Raw genomic sequence first — 18,915 nt, forward strand, 5'->3', positions numbered from 1 at the left:
TAGATCAGGGATCGTATCACAACTGCTGTACCCACTAAACTGACACATTACTGGAATCAGGATCTCTGTCACTAGTTCATGCATCATGTTGTTATAGCAAAAAGCTTCGGACTGATTCCCTTTATAATAGCACAGTCAATCAGGAGCGAATAGCCTGTATAAAAGCAGAAGTAGGAAATGCAACAACCATTTAGTGATAAATCTAGATAGTGAGAGGACATCATAACTCACTGCTTAGTCATACAAATGGTGAAATAAATTAATGTATAATTTAATACACTTGATAGACCACCAAGAGAACTGTTACCATCAGTTTACTCATATCCATATACTGTCACTTTCATATTACTAAGGCTGCATCTGCACTAAAGAACTTGAAAGGTACTGGATACAGTCCTAGGAGACCCCAGAGTCTTACACACATCTTTTCATGGCAATTGAAGGTGGTATAATATTTTAAATACTCCACAAATCAATTTGTCTCTAATCAAGTTTTGAGAAACACAAATTGTTAAAACTGGCAAATCTGAATTTCAAAACATTTACTCATATCCAGACACAGATTACAATCCTCTAATTCTTGAAAGCACATAAATGGTTTGCCGAGCTGAATGATCATGAGATTTGGGGGTGAGCTTGACTGCTATCTGAGTCGTATGGACACCTTTCGGTCTCAATCACATGTCAGTATTGCATGTTCATGTTGTATCTATTTTTTTTCACGGCTACAACACATACCTGTTATTATTTATAAAAAAAACACAAAAACTGAGCTTGGTTTAAGTTGGTAAATATGCAGCACATAAACGCACGTTTACACTGACCATAGATAAGAAAAACCTACAAGAAGCAAAAATTAACATACACCCAGCTGTAAAAAAATAAAAAGCAAAAATGCATCTAAATAACATAGGGTTCTTAGTAACATTGTTTTTGATCCCATATGGGGTCACCGTGCCATGGTGGGATAGATTTTATACTATTTTTGATCAAAAACAGTGTAACCAAGAACTCTATATTATTTAAATCGACTTTTGCTTTTTATTTTTTTACAGCAGGGTTTATGTTCATTTTTGCTTTTTGTAGATTTTTTCTGATTTATAGTCAGTGTAAACGTGCGTTCAGGTGCTGCATGTATACCAACTTAAATAAAGCTCAGTTTTGGTGTTTTTTTTTTTCTTTGTATCTTTGCATTCTGTGCAAGCCAGGGTGTGGCCTCCCTTCCTTGAGCTGGAAATCACATTTATATACCTTCCCTGGGCTGGTGTCCACAGTTTGGGACCCGGTCCATTGTCTGCCCTTATTCACACACTGAGGTCAACTTTGTCACATGGTAAGGGTTTCAATATTAGACAGAGTAGGACCATCCCGAATAGGGTCACTGTGCCATGGTTGGATGGCTTTTATACGATTTTTGATTACTAAGAACCGTATGTTATTTAAATGCCCTTCTGCATTTTATTTTTTACAGCAGGGTTTATGTTAATTTTTGCTTCTTTTAGGTTTTTTTCCGTTATTATTTATGCTGCTAGTATGTCCATGTTTTTTCACAGACTGTGTGTTCATGCAAAACACATGGAAACATGTAATTTTTTTTGGACAGCATGGATGATAAAGGTGAGCACAACTCTGTGAGTCCATGAAAAACACGTACAGCATACGGATGGCATCTGTCTGCTGTACGTGTTTAAACATGGCAAAGTGTAGGAGAAGCTTTGTAATTTCTTTCTTTCTTTATCCATCCATGATTAAAACTGATGACACTAATGGTAAAAATGCGCTGATGACACACTGATGGAAAACACTGATGACACTGGTACCATTTTTTCATGGACTTGTGAATGAGGCCTGAGTTGCATTGTCTCTAACAATTAAGACCATAGATGTCTACATGCGGATACCATTCATTTTCTTTAAAATCCAAAATATATCACAGTTTAATAAAGAATAATATAACTATTGAATCGACAATAAGTCTATTTTTCATATATATTGTACATTGGGAAACAGAAAACCTTAACTATAATGAAGAACAGTGGTGAAGAAGTTGATGACAGATGGTAGGATCTGCGTCACAGTCAGGAATGTGTATGTGAAAAGGAGAAGAGGTCACTTGTTATCCTTTTAATAGAAGAATAATATAAAAATAGTTTTCTTCTAGAAGGAAGAAAATTGTCGCTTTAGTGCCACCTTTCGGTGGTATTCTTAAAGAGAGCTGTTTTTCACATTTTTTTTCCCATGGAGCTGCTATGTAGAGATGAGCGTTGTTCGACTTGAACTGTTCGCCAATCTCAAATTCGAGCTGTTTTGGGCGGTGTTCGAGCCGTTCGGCGAACACGAACGATTTGAAAAAAATTCAGCTGTTCGAGGTTATGTTCGATAACTGTTCGTGCACCAAAATCATAACTGGATTTTTTCTCAGTAATGATGAAAATTAATGTTAATACGCAGTTTGAGTGTACAGTGGGGCGGGGGGAGGGGCAGGGGTGGATCTCTGCAGGAATAATGAAGATCTCCATTTTTTTTCTCTTTCCCGCATTTACAGTGGGGAGGTGCAATCTGTCAGCCTATCAGCAGCGCACACACGGAGCGAAGTGCTTTTTTTCACACAAGCAAGGGCATGTGTCATTGGCAGTGTATGTCACATGTCCTTGCCCTATAAGACCAAGCCACTTTCCCCGTCGCCACCATTTTCTCACTGCTGCAGCTGCGTGTTAGACGGCACCGCTGTTGCTGTGTGCGCTATACCTTGTTAATTTCAAGCCAATTTTCGCACAAATCTACAGATAGCTTGGGAGTAGGGAATAGTTGTGATTGCAGTCCTTTTAAGGACTAGGTTACAGCATTTCCTACGACTTTTATCAGGCAGGTCTGTGCTCTTAAATAGATAGGTTGGGAGTAAAGACTAATTGTAATTGCAGTCCTTTTCAGGACTAAGTTAGATCAGTTCCTATCAGTTTTTGCCTGGCAGGTCTGTGCCAGTGCTGTGCAAGTTTTTATCTCAGCATATGGCTGAATCTAGCAAAGCTAATCCTTTTTGGCCTATTGCAGAGTGTGTTAGTCAGTGGAGTAGCCTATCTGTGTTGCAAGCTACACCACCTGTGTATAGAATACCAATTTTTTTACTGCACCTAGTGAAGTAAAACCTTTTGGGCATAGCATCATTTTATTAGTCCATCTATACTAACCTCCATCAGGTTGCAAATAGTGTTGAGCCACCCCCATAGTGTTCGGGTTCGGTTCGGTTCGTCGAACACCGGGATGTTCGAGGAACTGTTCGTCGAACTGTTCGTCGAACACCTTAGAACACCGTCGAACACCGTTAAAACCAATGGCAGGCAAACAAAAACACATAGAAACACATAGAAAACACCTGCAAAGGTGTCCAAAAGCTGACAAACTGCTCAGAAGACACTCTCTTTAAAAAAGCCGGCCGGCAAATTCAGCAGCGGCATACACCGGTACCCGACAATTTAGACAAGAAGGAATAGAGCATCACACATAGATTAGATAGATAGAAACATGTCAGTCACACATATAAGAAGCACAGTGACAGTGTTGGTTACTGCACTTGTCATTTAGTGTAAAGGATTTATTAAAAAAAATATTAGTGTTTTCATGCACTGTCTCTTTAAAAAAGCCGGCCGGCAATTCAGCATCTGTACCCGACAATTTAGAACAGAAAGAATAGAGCTTCACACATAGATTAGATAGATAGAAACATGTCAGTCACATATATATGAAGTACAGTGATAGTGTTGCTTACTGTACTTGTCATTTAGTGTAAAGGATTTATTTAAAAAAATAATAGTGTTTTCATGCACTGTCTCTTTAAAAAAGCCGGCCGGCAATTCAGCAGCGGTACCCGACAATTTAGAAGAGAAAGATAGAGCATCACACATAGATTAGATAGATAGAAACATGTCAGTCACATATATATGAAGTACAGTGATAGTGTTGGTTACTGTACTTGTCATTTAGTATTAAAATAAAGGATTTATTATTAAAAAAATTGGCGTGGGGTTCCCCTTAATTTTAGGCTCTAGCGGAGGTTAAGCAGACGGCTGGGGCAGATGTTTGAAGCCTGGGAAGGGGGTAATACCCACGGAGCTTCCCAGGCTACTAATATCAGCCCCCAGCTGAATACATAGCCTTTACTAGCTATTAAAATGGGGGACCCCCCCAAAAAAATGACGTGGGGTCCCCCCTAATTTAATAGCTAGCAAAGGCTAGGCAGACAGCTGGGGGCTGATATTAATAGCCCAGGAAGGGAGCCATGAATATTGGCCCCCTCCCAGGCTAGAAACACCAGCCGTCAGCCGCCCCAGAAATGGCGCATTCATAGGATGCGCCAATTCTGGCACTTAGCCTCGCTCTTCCACGCTGCCCTGGTGCGGTGGCAGGGGGTAATAGGGCTGGGGTTGATGTCAGCTTATAATGCCAGCTGACATCAAGCCCAGGTTAGTAATGGAGAGGCGTCTATAAGACACCCCCATTACTAACCCCATAGTCAAAGTTAAAAAAAACACAAACACCCAGAATAAAGTCCTTTAATTGAAATAAAGACACAATCCTTTATTGTTCTAAATTAAACCATACTTACCATCACGCCCATTCCAGCTGAAGCCAACGATCTCCTGCAATAAAAGAAAAATAATAAAGCAACCTCATCCTTACCTTTCCAAGGTTCCCACGACAGCTTCAGCTCTGCTACATCGAGATGACAGGCTGGACCGCAGCAGAACGCTGCCATCCAGCCTCTCATCCCGAAGACACTGAGAAGCGCAGGCTTGCTTGCGCTGCTCAGCGTCTCTCTGTGACGACATCCAGATGAGCCGAGTTCATGTCCAATGAACTCGGCTCACCTCATGCACGTCACTGACAGCGTGGGAAAATTCTCACGCTGAAGCGCTGAGTGCAGGAGAATTTTCCCACGCTGTCAGTGACGTGCATGAGGTGAGCCGAGTTCATTGGACATGAACTCGGCTCATCTGGATGTCGTCACAGAGAGACGCTGAGCAGCGCAAGCAAGCCTGCGCTTCTCAGTGTCTGCGGGATGAGAGGCTGGATGGCAGCGTTCTGCTGCGGTCCAGCCTGTCATCTCGATGTAGCAGAGCTGAAGCTGTCGTGGGAACCATGGAAAGGTAAGGATGAGGTTGCTTTATTATTTTTCTTTTATTGCAGGAGATCGTTGGCTTCAGCTGGAATGGGCGTGACGGTAAGTATGGTTTAATTTAGAACAATAAAGGATTGTGTCTTTATTTCAATTAAAGGACTTTATTCTGGGTGTTTGTGTTTTTTTTAACTTTGACTATGGGGTTAGTAATGGGGGTGTCTTATAGACGCCTCTCCATTACTAACCTGGGCTTGATGTCAGCTGGCATTATAAGCTGACATCAACCCCAACCCTATTACCCCCTGCCACCGCACCAGGGCAGCGTGGAAGAGCGAGGCTAAGTGCCAGAATTGGCGCATCCTATGAATGCGCCATTTCTGGGGCGGCTGACGGCTGGTGTTTCTAGCCTGGGAGGGGGCCAATATTCATGGCTCCCTTCCTGGGCTATTAATATCAGCCCCCAGCTGTCTGCCTAGCCTTTGCTAGCTATTAAATTAGGGGGGACCCCACGTCATTTTTTTGGGGGGGTCCCCCATTTTAATAGCTAGTAAAGGCTATGTATTCAGCTGGGGGCTGATATTAGTAGCCTGGGAAGCTCGGTGGGTATTACCCCCTTCCCAGGCTTCAAACATCTGCCCCAGCCGTCTGCTTAACCTCCGCTAGAGCCTAAAATTAAGGGGATCCCACGCCAATTTTTTTAATAATAAATCCTTTATTTTAATACTAAATGACAAGTACAGTAACCAACACTATCACTGTACTTCATATATATGTGACTGACATGTTTCTATCTATCTAATCTATGTGTGAAGCTCTATTCTGTCTGTTATAAATTGTCGGGTACCGCTGCTGAATTGCCGGCCGGCTTTTTTAAAGAGACGGTGCATGAAAACACTATTATTTTTTTTGATAAATCCTTTACGCTAAATGACAAGTACAGTAAGCAGCACTGTCACTGTACTTCATATATATGTGACTGACATGTTTCTATCTATCTAATCTATGTGTGATTCTCTATTCTTTCTATTCTAAATTGTCGGGTACCGCTGCTGAATTGCCGGCCGGCTTTTTTAAAGAGACGGTGCATGAAAACACTATTATTTTTTTTGATAAATCCTTTACGCTAAATGACAAGTACAGTAAGCAGCACTTTCACTGTACTTCGTATATATGTGGCTGACATGTTTATATCTATCTAATCTATGTGTGAAGCTCTATTCTTTCGGTTCTAAATTGTCGGGTACAGGTGTATGCCGCTGCTGAATTGCCGGCTTTTCATGTTTCACAGTTGGCACTGTACCCATCGATTTGGGCAATCACTGTAATGCCACAACCACCATGGCTGTGGCATTACAGTGAGTGGCAGACAATCCCTGCATGATTGGTGCTCTAAATAGCGCCAGACATGCAGGACACGCTTTTGGTGCACGAACAGTTATCGAACATAACCTCGAACAGCCGAATTTTTTGCAAATCGTTCGGGTTCGTCGAACAACTCGAACACCGCCCAAAACAGCTCGAATTTGAGATTGGCGAACAGTTCTAGTCGAACACCGCTCATCTCTAGTTGCAAATTGAATATAATATTTTTCTGCATCTAGCTCTGATAAAATATTTGGCCTTCTAGCAGTGTGTGGGACTTGTTCTATTAGTCCATCTATACTGACCTCCATCAGGTTGCAAATTGAATATAATTTTTTTCTGCATCTAGCTCTGAAAAAATATTTGGCCTTCTAGCAGTGTGTGGGACATGGTCTATTAGACCATCTATACTGACCTCCATCAGGTTGCAAATTGAATATCATTTTTTTCTGCATCTACCTCTGAAAAAATATTTGGGCTTCTAGCTGTGTGTGGGACTTGTTCTATTAGTCCATCTATACTGACCTCCATCAGGTTGCAAACTGAATATAATTTTTTTCTGCATCTAACCCAGACAATAGTTTTGGCCTAATACCACAGTTTGGCCACTCAGCTCTGCTCGGTTCCCATCCATTGTTTTTTTGTGCAAACAACTCCAGAGTTGTGAATTAGTTAACCACCAAAATGAGTGGAAAAAGGCCTGCTGCTGGTGGAAAGGGGAATAGGCGTGTTTGGAAGGGGAAAAAAGGTTGTGTCCGTCGAGTAGGTGTTAAAGCAACAGTAACATCTGCAGAAGAAAGACCATCTTCCAGCAAAACTAAAATGTCTACTTCTTTTAGCGGACAATGTGATAAGATCCCTTTCTTACGGCCACGCCAATCGCTACAAATTCCAGATGAGGCACAAAAACAGCAGGTGCTTCAACGGATATCAAGTGCTCCTTTAAGTGGGCTCTCCTCCACATCAACTTCAACATCACAAATACTCCAGTCCTCAGAGGTGTCACCCCAATCGCACTTGCTTCCTCACAGCTCCCAAATCTCCAGTTGCCCATCTGAGTATGAGGTAGAACAGATGGTTGAGTCTGCAGAGCTGTTTACTCATACTATAGCCTGGGAATCAGAGGTCGGCTCCAGCGCTTCTGTGAATCCAGATGAGGAAATGATCTGCACTGATGCCCAGAATCTTTATGAGTCGGATCCAGGACCAGACGCAGAAGGTTCTGACCATAATGTAGACCCTCATTCCCAAACTGTAACTCCTGTTGGTGGGGACAATGAGGAAGACAATGATGAGACTCAAATACCTGATTGGAGCGACAACTTTTGTTTTTTGTCAGGGCAGGAACAGGTTGGCTCTGAGGACGACGGGTGTGACAACACACAGGGTGATGATGATGAGGTTGGAGATCCCACTTACTGTCAACCCACAGTCAGCCAAGAGATGAGGCCAGCAGAGGAGGTGGAGGAGGACGCTAGTGATGACGAAGTCAGGTTGCGCCTTCCTGGACAGAGACGTAGTACTGGAAGCACGTCAACAACTGCATCCTCAAACACAACTCTGCCTCTGACCACAAGTCGTGGTGGCTCTTCAGGTCGCATGGGTGCTAAGCCTTGCATAGCCTGGGCATTTTTTCAGATCGATAAAGATGACCCAACTCGTGTTATCTGTAACATTTGTCAACAAAAGCTAAGTAGAGGCCAAAAAATACATAGTTTGAGTACTTCATGCGTGAACCGGCACATGGACATGAAGCATAAGTTGCAGTGGGAAGCTCACTGTGCTACAATGTGGCCTAGCCGGCCAGGCCAACCACCGTCTGCCCCATCTTGTGCATCTGCGGCCTCTTCATCCTCTGTGACTGGGGGGACAGTAGTCACACCTGTTTTAGGACGCAGACCTGCCAACTCTTTACCCTCAACAGCCAGTGTGATTGGCAGGTCATTATTTTCTTTGGAGATGGTAACACCAGCTGGTGTTGAGCGCTGTCAGACATCGATAGCACCACCTTTAGATCAAGGCAACCTAAAATGTCCGCCTGCATCTTCCTCACAGACCGGCAGTTTGCCGGGGACACCCTTCTCAACCCCGTCTAAGCACTACAGCCAGTCCTCAGTCCCTCAGATGTGGACAAGTAAAAGACCATTTCCTCCTAGCCATGAGAAAGCTAAGAGGTTGAATTTCACCATCTGCAAGCTCTTGGCTACAGAAATGCTGCCTTTCCGCCTGGTGGACACAGAGGATTTTCGAGAACTTATGTCCGTCGCAGTGCCCCAGTACCAGATGCCCAGTCGGCACTACTTCTCAAAGAAAGGTGTGCCTGCGCTCCACCAGAATGTCGCACACAACATCACCGCTTCTTTGAGAAACTCTGTGTGTGACAGGGTGCAATTCACCACAGACACTTGGACGAGTAGGCATGGACAGGGGCGTTACATGTCGCTGACTGGGCACTGGGTAACTATGGTGACAGCAGGACAAGGGGCTGCTCTCCAAGTCATGCCGTCCCCACGAGTTGTGCGTCAATCCTCTTTATGTTAAAAGTTCCTCCACTGCTTCTGCCTCCTCAACCTCCTCTCGGTCCTCCACCTGCACCCAAAGCCTGTCTGGTCATGTCACAAGCTTTCTAACTGCGCAGAAGGGATCCTGCACACCTCCTTACTATGCTGGCAGTAGGGCTCAACGTCATCAAGCGGTTTTTACTTTGAAATGTCTGGGAAATGTGAGTCACACAGCTGAGAAGTTGTGGTCAGCTCTGGAGAACAAATTTCATGAATGGTTGTCTCCACTGGACCTGAAACCAGGGAAGGCCGTGTGCGACAATGCTGCAAACCTGGGTGCGGCCCTTCGCCGGGGCAATGTCACACACGTGCCTTGTATGGCTCACGTGTTGAACCTGGTTGTCCAGCAATTTTTAGCCCACTATCCCGGACTAGATGGCCTTCTGCAGAGGGCACGGTCGCTGTGTGCTCACTTCGGCCATTCGCATCCCGCAGCTCAACGACTTACATCTCTACAGAAGTCGTTGGGCCTGCCACTTCACCGGCTAAAATGCGATGTGCCTACCCGGTGGAATTCAACTCTGCACATGTTGCAGTGACTGTGGCAGCACCGACAAGCCCTGGTGCAATACGTTCTGACGTATAGCCTGGGCCAACGGGATCCAGAGGTGGGGCAAATCACGCTGGAGGAGTGGTCTCAGATCAGGGACCTATGCACCCTTCTGCACAGTTTTGAAATGGCGACGAAGATGTTTAGTGGTGACGATGCCATTATCAGCATGACTATTCCGGTGATTTACATGCTGGAGCACATGTTAAACAGAATTCGGAGTCTGGTGGTGGCACAAGAGGAGGTGGAGGAAGTAGAGGAGGAGGAGTTGTATGCGGAAGGGCTAACATCTGCAAGGTCCAGACGGTCGGCAGCACCAAGGCGGCAGGCATGTGAGGGTGAGGGAGATGGTTTTACCAGGGCGCATGGTAGCAGCCAAACTAGTGAGGAAGGTACAGGAGCCCAGGAAGAAGTGGAGGACGAACTGATGGAAAACTCATCAGATGAGGGAGACCTTGATCACATTTCTGTTGTGCGAGTTTGGGGGAGAGGACAAAGGAAGGAAGCGTGATTGTTACCTCGTCACCAACACAACAGGGACTTGGTGCTCCTGGATGTGCAAGACACATGAGTGCCTTCTTGCTGCACTACCTGCAACATGACCCTCGAATTGGGAGAATTAGAAATACTCCTGACTACTGGGTTGCCACACTGTTAGATCCCCGGTACAAAGTAAATTTGCAGAAATTATTCCTGCCATAGAAAGGGATGCACTCATGCACGAGTATCAGCAGAGACTGTTGCAGAATCTTACATGTGCTTTTCCACAAAACACCAGTGGTGCACGTAGTGAATCTCACAGTTCCAACTTGCCAACCGTGGGACCGTTGAGTGTTCAGCACTCAAACCGTAACAGAAAAACAGTATCTGCTGGTAACATCAATTTTGCGGAATCATTTCACCACTTTTTTAGCTCATCCTTTGCTAGGCCACAGGAGACAAGAAGTCTCACACATAGTCAACGCCTAGAGACGATGGTACAGGAGTATCTCAAAGTAAACATTGAAGCCATGACTGTGTCACTGGACCCTTGCTCTTTTTGGGCTTCCAATCTGGATAAATGGCCGGAGCTCGCCACTTACTCCTTGGAGATCTTGTCATGCCCCGCAGCCAGCGTTCTGGCTGAACATGTGTTCAGCGCTGCTGGTGGTGTGCTGACAGATAAGCGCACGCGACTCTCCACTGATAATGTAGACAGACTCACGTTCATAAAGATGAACAAATCATGGATCCGAAACGACTTTTCTACCCCTGTGTCATCCTGGGGAGAGTAAAAGCTTGATTAATGGTTAAAATCACCTCACCAACCGTTTTAAGCTTTCAAATTACTAATCATGTTTATCTGTATCTTGGCTGGAAAATAATTTGGGCTTTGTAGCAGTGTGCAGTACTGATTCTATAAGGCCATCTATACTAAGCTCCACTAGATTTAAAATTATTAATAATTTTTAGCTGCATCTAGACCGGAAAATAATTTTGGGGCTCCGAGATGCGCAAGACACATAAGTGCCTTCTTGCTGCACTACCTGCAACATGACCCTCAGATTGTCAGAATTCGAAGTAATCCTGACTACTGGGTTGCCACACTCTTAGATCCCCCACACTCTTCGATCAACCTTTTCATTTTAATAAAGACCAAAAAAATGGTCATTTTTGAAATTATAAGCATTAGCAGGTTATTAGAAACTGAAATCAAACAGTTTTCAACTCAAAACTTTATTCTAGGTGATGTTACATTTGCACATAGGACCCCTTGTTCGAAAGGAGCTTCTGAACTCTCTCGTCCATTGAATTTGTCAGGTTTTGGATGGTTTCTGCTTCAATTGTTTTGCATGAGGACAGAATACCCTCCCAGAGCTGTTGCTTAGATGTGAACTGCCTCCCACCATCATAGACACTCCTTTAGATGATGCTCCAGAGGTTCTGAATGGGGTAGAGGTCAGGGGAGCATGGGGGTCACACCATAAGTTTGTCCCCTTTTATGCCCATATCAGCCAAAGATGCAGATGTGTTATGTGCAGCATGAGACGGTGCATTATCATGCATGAAAATGATCTTTCTGCGGAATACACGGCTCTTCTTCTTGAACCATGGCAGGAAGTGCTGTTTGAGAAACTCCACATACATTATGGAGTTCATCTTTACCCCTTCAGGGATCCTAAAGGGGCTGACAATCTCTCTCCCCATGATTCCAGCCCAAAACATTACTCCACCTCCTCCTTGTTGGCGCTGTAGCCGTGTTTGCGTGGGGTGTCCATCAACTAGCCATCCTCCACTCCATCCATCTGGACCATCGAGCGTTGCACGGCACTCATCCGTGAACAAAACAGTTTTGAAATCAGTCTTCATGTAATGTTTGGCCCACTGGAGCCGTTTCTGCTTGTGTGCAGTGGATAGAGGAGGTCGACAGGATGGCGTACGCACAGCTGCAAACCTCTGAAGGACCCTGCATCTTGTTGTTCGAGGGACGTTGGAGGCACCAGCAGCTTCAAAAACGTGTCTGCTGCTATGACAAGGCTTTTTTGCCGCTGCTCTTTTAACCTGACGTAATTGCCTGTAGGAAAGAGTCCTCAATTTGACCTTATCAGCACGCACACGTGTGTACTGTGAATCAGCTACATACTTCTTGATTGCCAAGACACTTCATCCTGATCATCGCACAATGTTGATTGTAGTCATGCCTTGACCTAAACACTCCACAATTTGTTGCTTCTCAGCAGCCGACACATCCTTTTTCTTTCCCATTTTGGCAGAAAATGTAGGCTGCTTAATAATGTGGGAATGCCTTCTTAAGTAGTCTTGCCGTTCATTGGACACACCTGCCAAACTAATTAGCACAGGTGTCTGCAATTGCTTACAGTGATATAAAGAGTCCTGACGCACATCACCATCAATGAGTTTAACTGACAAACAAACAAATTCTTCCCTTATCACTCCTAAACACTTTTTGCATAATAATTTGAAACACAGTGTACATGTGCTTTTCCAAAAAACACCAGTGGTTCACGTAGTGAATCTTACAGTTCTAACTTGCCAACCGTGGTCTGTATGGAGTTGTTCAATAAAGGGCCCAAAATTAAGATAACATAGACGGGAGAGGTCTCTATGAATAGGAATTCCTAAGAATTTGATACCCTGTGAGGGCCAGGCAAAGGGAAAGTTGGACTGGATGGAATCCTGTATGGATTTGGGGAGGGAGACATCGAGGGCCTCAGACTTCGCTGTATTGATTTTAAAATTTGACCATGTAACAAAGTGATCTATTTCAGCCATAACAGCAGGGATGGATATATGTGACTGAGTGATATATACTAGGACATCATCAGCAAATAGAGAGCACTTGTACTCGGTGCCTCCCACCTCAATCCACCTAATATTGGGGTTATGGCGAATTGATGAGAGTAGGTGCTCCGTCACTAGGATGTATAAGAGAGGGGACAGAGGACATCCCTGCCTTGTCCCATTGGTGAATATGAAAGGTGATGAAAATGTTCTGATGCGCCCCCTGGGCCTTGGGACATCCGGAGCCGGACCCTTTTTGGTGGATGCTGCTGGTTGTAGCCTCCGTGGCGGCGACCCGGTTCCGTGGCTCAGGGCGGTCAAACCAGTGGCGGAACTATTTATGTAGTTTTGATGTTTAAATGTCCGACTACGCCAGCCGTGGATTGCAGTCAGAATGAACCACCGCTGCAGGGCAGACCGCTGAGGCTGGTGTTGTGGGTGCAGCAGAGCGTAGCATAACTCCCCATGGGAGGAGTATAGCCTCAGGGCAGTGTATGCGGAGGATGGGGGTGATGGTGCAGGGCAGCAGCAGTAACGACACGGAGTCAGTGATGCAGTCCAGGGCCTTTACTCACAGTTCTTATTATTCAGACCACTTCTGCAGGTAACGGCTGCCCACGTCGTAATCTGCTCACCAGGTGAGGGGCTCAGACAACTCCCAGATATCTTTGGAGCGCTTCACAGGACCCCCTTTGTGTGTCCTTTGTCTGGCCTTTCTTACCAACCCTTCTGTCCGGCTGCCTCGGGCCTCCTCTTGGTAAACTTGGCGCCTGTTTCCCTGACCCTATGTGCTGCCCTTCTTGCGGGTGTAGCGAGGGGCTGCGCCACATAAAATGTCACAGCCTCCGGTTTCAAGCTGAGGGTCGTTTCCTGCCTCCACTAGTTTCGGGGACCGGTCTCCCCCTTTGGCCTGACCCCTCCACGCAGGTGGATTCAGGCGTGCGGTGGCGACTCGCCCGTCCACACCCCTGGGATCCCTTCTTTCCTCGTTCCTGGAGCCTTCTCCACTCCTCTTCCTTCCTTCTCCCTCTTCCAGGCCTGGGCCTCTGTTACTAGGCCCGCCTCTGGAGCAGAGCTCATGCAGAGCCCCTGCTCCCTGTCACTTCTGCTCAGACTTCTCTGCACTGAACTAAGATGGTGCCCACCTTTTATACTCCCTTCTCAATGCACCCAGGAACTGCTTCCTCCCTGCTCCTGCACTACAGGGTTCCCCTTCCTCAGTGTTCCCTCCCCCCACTCCAGCCAGGGACAGGGACTGTCGTGCCCATCTCATGGCCATATTGGTCTCCCTGCCCCACGGCAATGTGGTGTAATGCATGCAGGTGTCGGGGTCCTGATCCACACTCCATCCTTACCTGAGAGTGAGATATCACACGTCTGGGTGAGGTGCAATACCTCTGCAGCAACCGAGCCCTCGGGGTGCTACAGTTCCATTTATTTTCAGCCTAGGTGACGCATTGCGATACAGGGCCGTGATTTTGGCTATAAAAGGGTCCCCTAGACCCCTACCCCAAGCTTTTTAAGAGAATAATATATGGCGTGCCAGGAGACTCTATGGAATGCTTTCTCAGCATCCAACGAGAGTATCTAATTACAAATTTTTAACTGCATCTAGCCCAGGAAATACTTTATGCCTAGTAGCAGTGTCTGCTAGTCAGCGGATTATCCCGGCTGTTAAACAAGCTACACCATCTGTAGTTTGGACACTTAATTTTTTCAAAGGAAATGCTTCGGGACCACGGGATACTCAGTGAAGAGCATCAGGAGGCACCCCAAGGCATAGGGGCTGGGACTGGCGGTAGGACGCCTGGCGGTGGACAGCCGAGTTCGATCCTTATAAAAGCTTTCTAACTGCAGCAGCCTTAGTGGACGCTACTGGAGCTGGAATTACGCGGCTGCTGGCATGAGACTTGCCCTTCAATAGATCCTTGTAAAAGGATTTAAAGTGTATTCTTTCAAATTAGAGAGACAATTTAAATTGAAAAGCTTAGAGCTGCCTCCACCACAGGGGGGCTCGCTCGACCCACCAGCGGACATGCACCAGTATTGGGAGAGGGGGGCTGGCCGTCAGGGTCCACCGCGGCTCTGGCACAAACGGAGGTGGCACGGGCAGGAACGGACTGGCCGTGTCGGCTTCTCACTTTTGGATTTTAGAAGGGCATGACATGCCTATATCTTTGTCTCCCCCTCCTTTTACTCCTCCACCTCATTTCTTTTCGCATGACTATATGTACTTGTCACTTTTCCATGTGTTAGTTATGTCTTCTGAGCAGTTTGTCAGCTTTTGGACACCTTTGAAGGTGTTTTCTATGTGTTTCTATGTGTTTTTGTTTGCCTGCCATTGGTTTTAACGGTGTTCGAAGGTGTTCGACGAACAGTTCGACGAACAGTTCGGCGAACACAAGGGTGTTCGACAAACCGAACCGAACTCGAACACTACGGGGGTGGCTCAACACTACTGCTATGTTATTTTGCAAAGTATCCAAACTTACATCTCCCCACTCTAGTTGCGTCATCACTAGTGTTGAGCATTCCGATACTGAAATATCGGGTATCGGCCGATATTCGCGGTATCGGAATTCCGATACTTAATTCCGATACTATTGCAATATCGTATACCGGAATCGGAAGTTCCCATAATGCAATGAGACATTTTCATTTTATTCAGCCAATGAGGATCCTAAGAAGTGTGGGCACATCCTGTTAGGCATGTAGGCATCTTAACTAATGGCATGGCTGTGATTGGCTGCTGAAATGATGTCATGATGCACTATAAAAGCCACCGCCGCCATTTTGAGCTCACTCTGCTGTGAATTCAGTTAGGGATAGGACGCTGTTGTTCTGAGGGACAGTTTTAGCTACCTATTTGCTCTATACTGCTTTACCCAAGCTACTTTCTAAATCACTGTGCCTTGCAGTGCTAGTGCACAGTTCCCTGTGCTGTTCACCGCTATCTGCAAGGTCTGTGTGTGTGAGTGCAGCTCACCCTGTAGTGTGTGCTTCAGCCAAGTCTGGTTGTAGTGCACTCAGTGTGTGTCACTGCCTCATACATTGTCCTTTTTTGCCAATTCATAATTTTTCCTGATATCTCCTATTAGTGTGGTGGTTCCATCTGTATTCAGCTAAATTGGTTCCAAACACACTATATAGGAGTAGATAGAGAAATTTTTTTCCGTCTTGCAGCACTAGTGCACAGTGCTCTGCATCTGTACTGTTCACCGCTGTCTGCAAGGTCTGGTGTGTGAGTGCAGCTCACCCTGTAGTGTGTGCTTCAACCCCGTCTGGTTGTAGTGCACTCAGTGTGTGTCACTGCCTCATACATTGTCCTTTATTGCCAATTCATAATTTTTCCTGATATCTCCTATTAGTGTGGTGGTTCCATCTGTATTCAGCTAAATTGGTTCCAAACACACTATATAGGAGTAGATAGAGAATTTTTTTCCGTCTTGCAGCACTAGTGCACAGTGCTCTGCATCTGTACTGTTCACCGCTGTCTGCAAGGTCTGGTGTGTGAGTGCAGCTCACCCTGTAGTGTGTGCTTCAACCCCGTCTGGTTGTAGTGCACTCAGTGTGTGTCACTGCCTCATACATTGTCCTTTATTGCCAATTCATAATTTTTCCTGATATCTCCTATTAGTGTGGTGGTTCCATCCATATTCAGCTAAATTGATTCCAAACACACTATATAGGAGTAGATAGAGGAGCCTTTCTGCAGCATTGGGCCCTGCAGCCCCAGCCAGATTAGTATTAGCCTATTTTTTGCAGCCTCATCTATTGCATTGTAGGTTACCTTCCTACATTGTAATAGCTACAAAAAGTTTGTGATACTATCGTTATTACATCTTTAGGCACATCCAGTGTCTTTTTGTGACAAAAAAAACCTAAATAAAGTTCACCAAACACTCCACTTTACAGTTGTGTAGGCCACATTAGCTCATATTAAAGTCTAGTCCACACTTTATAAAATTAGTGTTTCTTATACCTGTTAGCAGCTGTTCAGGAATAAGCACACTAAGCCCTTAGTACTTTTCTGCCTATCTTTATCAGTCTACCAAGATGAAGAAGGCAGGGAGTAAGGCATGTGGTCGTGGTCGTGGGCGTGGGCGTGGAGTTTCTGCAGGGAGAGGACGTGAGGATTCTGTGCCTGCAGGGAGAGGACGTGGGGATTCTGTGCCTGCTGCGGGCACCAGTGACTCAGCATCCCCCAGTTTTACCAGGGAACAGTCCTTTATGCGCAGCTTTGTAGGAGCTAGCCGTACCCCACTGCTGCGCGAGGACCAAATTGAAGCCGTTGTCGGATGGATGGCAGCTAACGCATCGACTTCAATTAGTTCCAGATCCTCTCAGGTCCTGAGCACTGAAGAGCACCCATCTGTCTCTTCACCACCTGCCAAATTGCCCAGGCAGTCAGAGAGCCCTGGACAGGAGCCATCTCTACTTCTGTTCTCTGAATCTCTTGGCTTGGAAAGAGGGGGCCAGCCAAGCAGAATTCGAGAATTTGAAGAAGAGGTAGTATGCAGTGATGCGCAACCGTTTTGTCTCTCTGAATCTGAAGAGGCGGGTGGGCCAGTGCCTATGGTCAGCAGCACACCTCAGTACGCATCTGATGATGAGACTCAGGTGCCACTTTCTGGTGCGTACTGTGCTGTCGAGACTACCCAGGAGAAGCAGTTGTTTGAAGAGGGTGGTGTAGATGATGAGGTCCTTGACCCATCATGGCGTGAGGGACAGGAAGGTGGTGGGAGCAGCTCTGAGGAAGAGATTCCCCGAACGGCCCAAAAAGGAGGGAGAGGGAGGGGGCAGACTTGGTTGCCTGTAGCCTCCACTTCGGCACCCATTAGGAGCATGGCTCTTCCAAAATCCAAAGCGGGCGCTCCCAAGACTTGCAGTGCCTGGTCCTTTTTTGACACAGTTGCAGATGACATTTGCTTTGTCAAATGCAAGCTGTGTAATCAGAAGGTGAAAAGAGGGAAAAGTGTCAGCAACCTCAATACCACAAATATGTGGAAACATGTGCGGACCAAGCACGTGGTGGAGTTACACAAACACACTGAAGACCTAGGCCAACCTACAGCGCCACCTACCACCTCTTCAGCTCGTGTTGTAGCCTCTTCCTCCAGCTCACACACAGCTGGTTCGGCTTCCTCACAGGATCGCCATGGAAGAATCTCTGGCACTGTTGTACAGAGACACAGTGTAATTGCACCCACAGCACCACTTTCCCAGTCATCCTCACACTCCCAGGCCAGTCTACAGCCATCGTTAGCACAGGCATGGGAGAAAATGCGCCCATACTCGGCAAACCACCCCCGAGCACAGGCTCTGAATGCTGGCATTGCTAAACTACTGGCCCTTGAAATGCTATCATTCAGGCTGGTGGAGACTGACACATTCCGTAACTTTATGGCATTGGCAGTCCCACAATACAACGTGCCCAGCCGCTTTTATTTCAGCAGGCAAGCCGTCCCTGCCCTGCAACATCATGTGGAGGGAAAAATTAAACATGCGCTACAAAACGCCGTCAGTAGCAAGGTCCACCTGACCACTGATGCGTGGACCAGTAAGCATGGACAGGGACGATACCTTTCCCTCACTGCCCATTGGGTAAATGTTGTGGAGCCGGGTACAGATCTTGAGAGTGGCGCTGTACGTGTTCTGCCAACTCCAAGGATTGCAGGAATCCAGTCTGTACACATTGACTCCTCCTCATACTCCAGTTCCTCTGAATCAGCGCTGCAGGAGCCGTCACGGTCTACCTCCACATCGACCCGTGAACGGTTACCTGTTATGATGACCGATATGAGCACAGCCGTGGCCAAACGTCAACAGGCCGTATTAAAATTAATTTCTTTGGGGAATCGAAGCCACACAGCGCAGGAGCTCTGGAATGCCATCAAGCAGCAGAGTGACGTGTGGTTTGTGCCAGCGAATCTCCAGCCAGGCATGGTAGTGTGTGACAATGGCCGAAATCTGGTGGCAGCTCTGGGCCTAGGCAACCTCACTCACATCCCATGTCTGGCACATGTGCTCAACTTGGTCGTGCA

Source organism: Phyllobates terribilis, unplaced genomic scaffold, assembly GCF_046119375.1.
Source record: "Phyllobates terribilis strain yellow unplaced genomic scaffold, ASM4611937v1 Scaffold_2__4_contigs__length_985480577, whole genome shotgun sequence".
Taxonomy (NCBI): Eukaryota; Metazoa; Chordata; class Amphibia; order Anura; family Dendrobatidae; genus Phyllobates; species Phyllobates terribilis.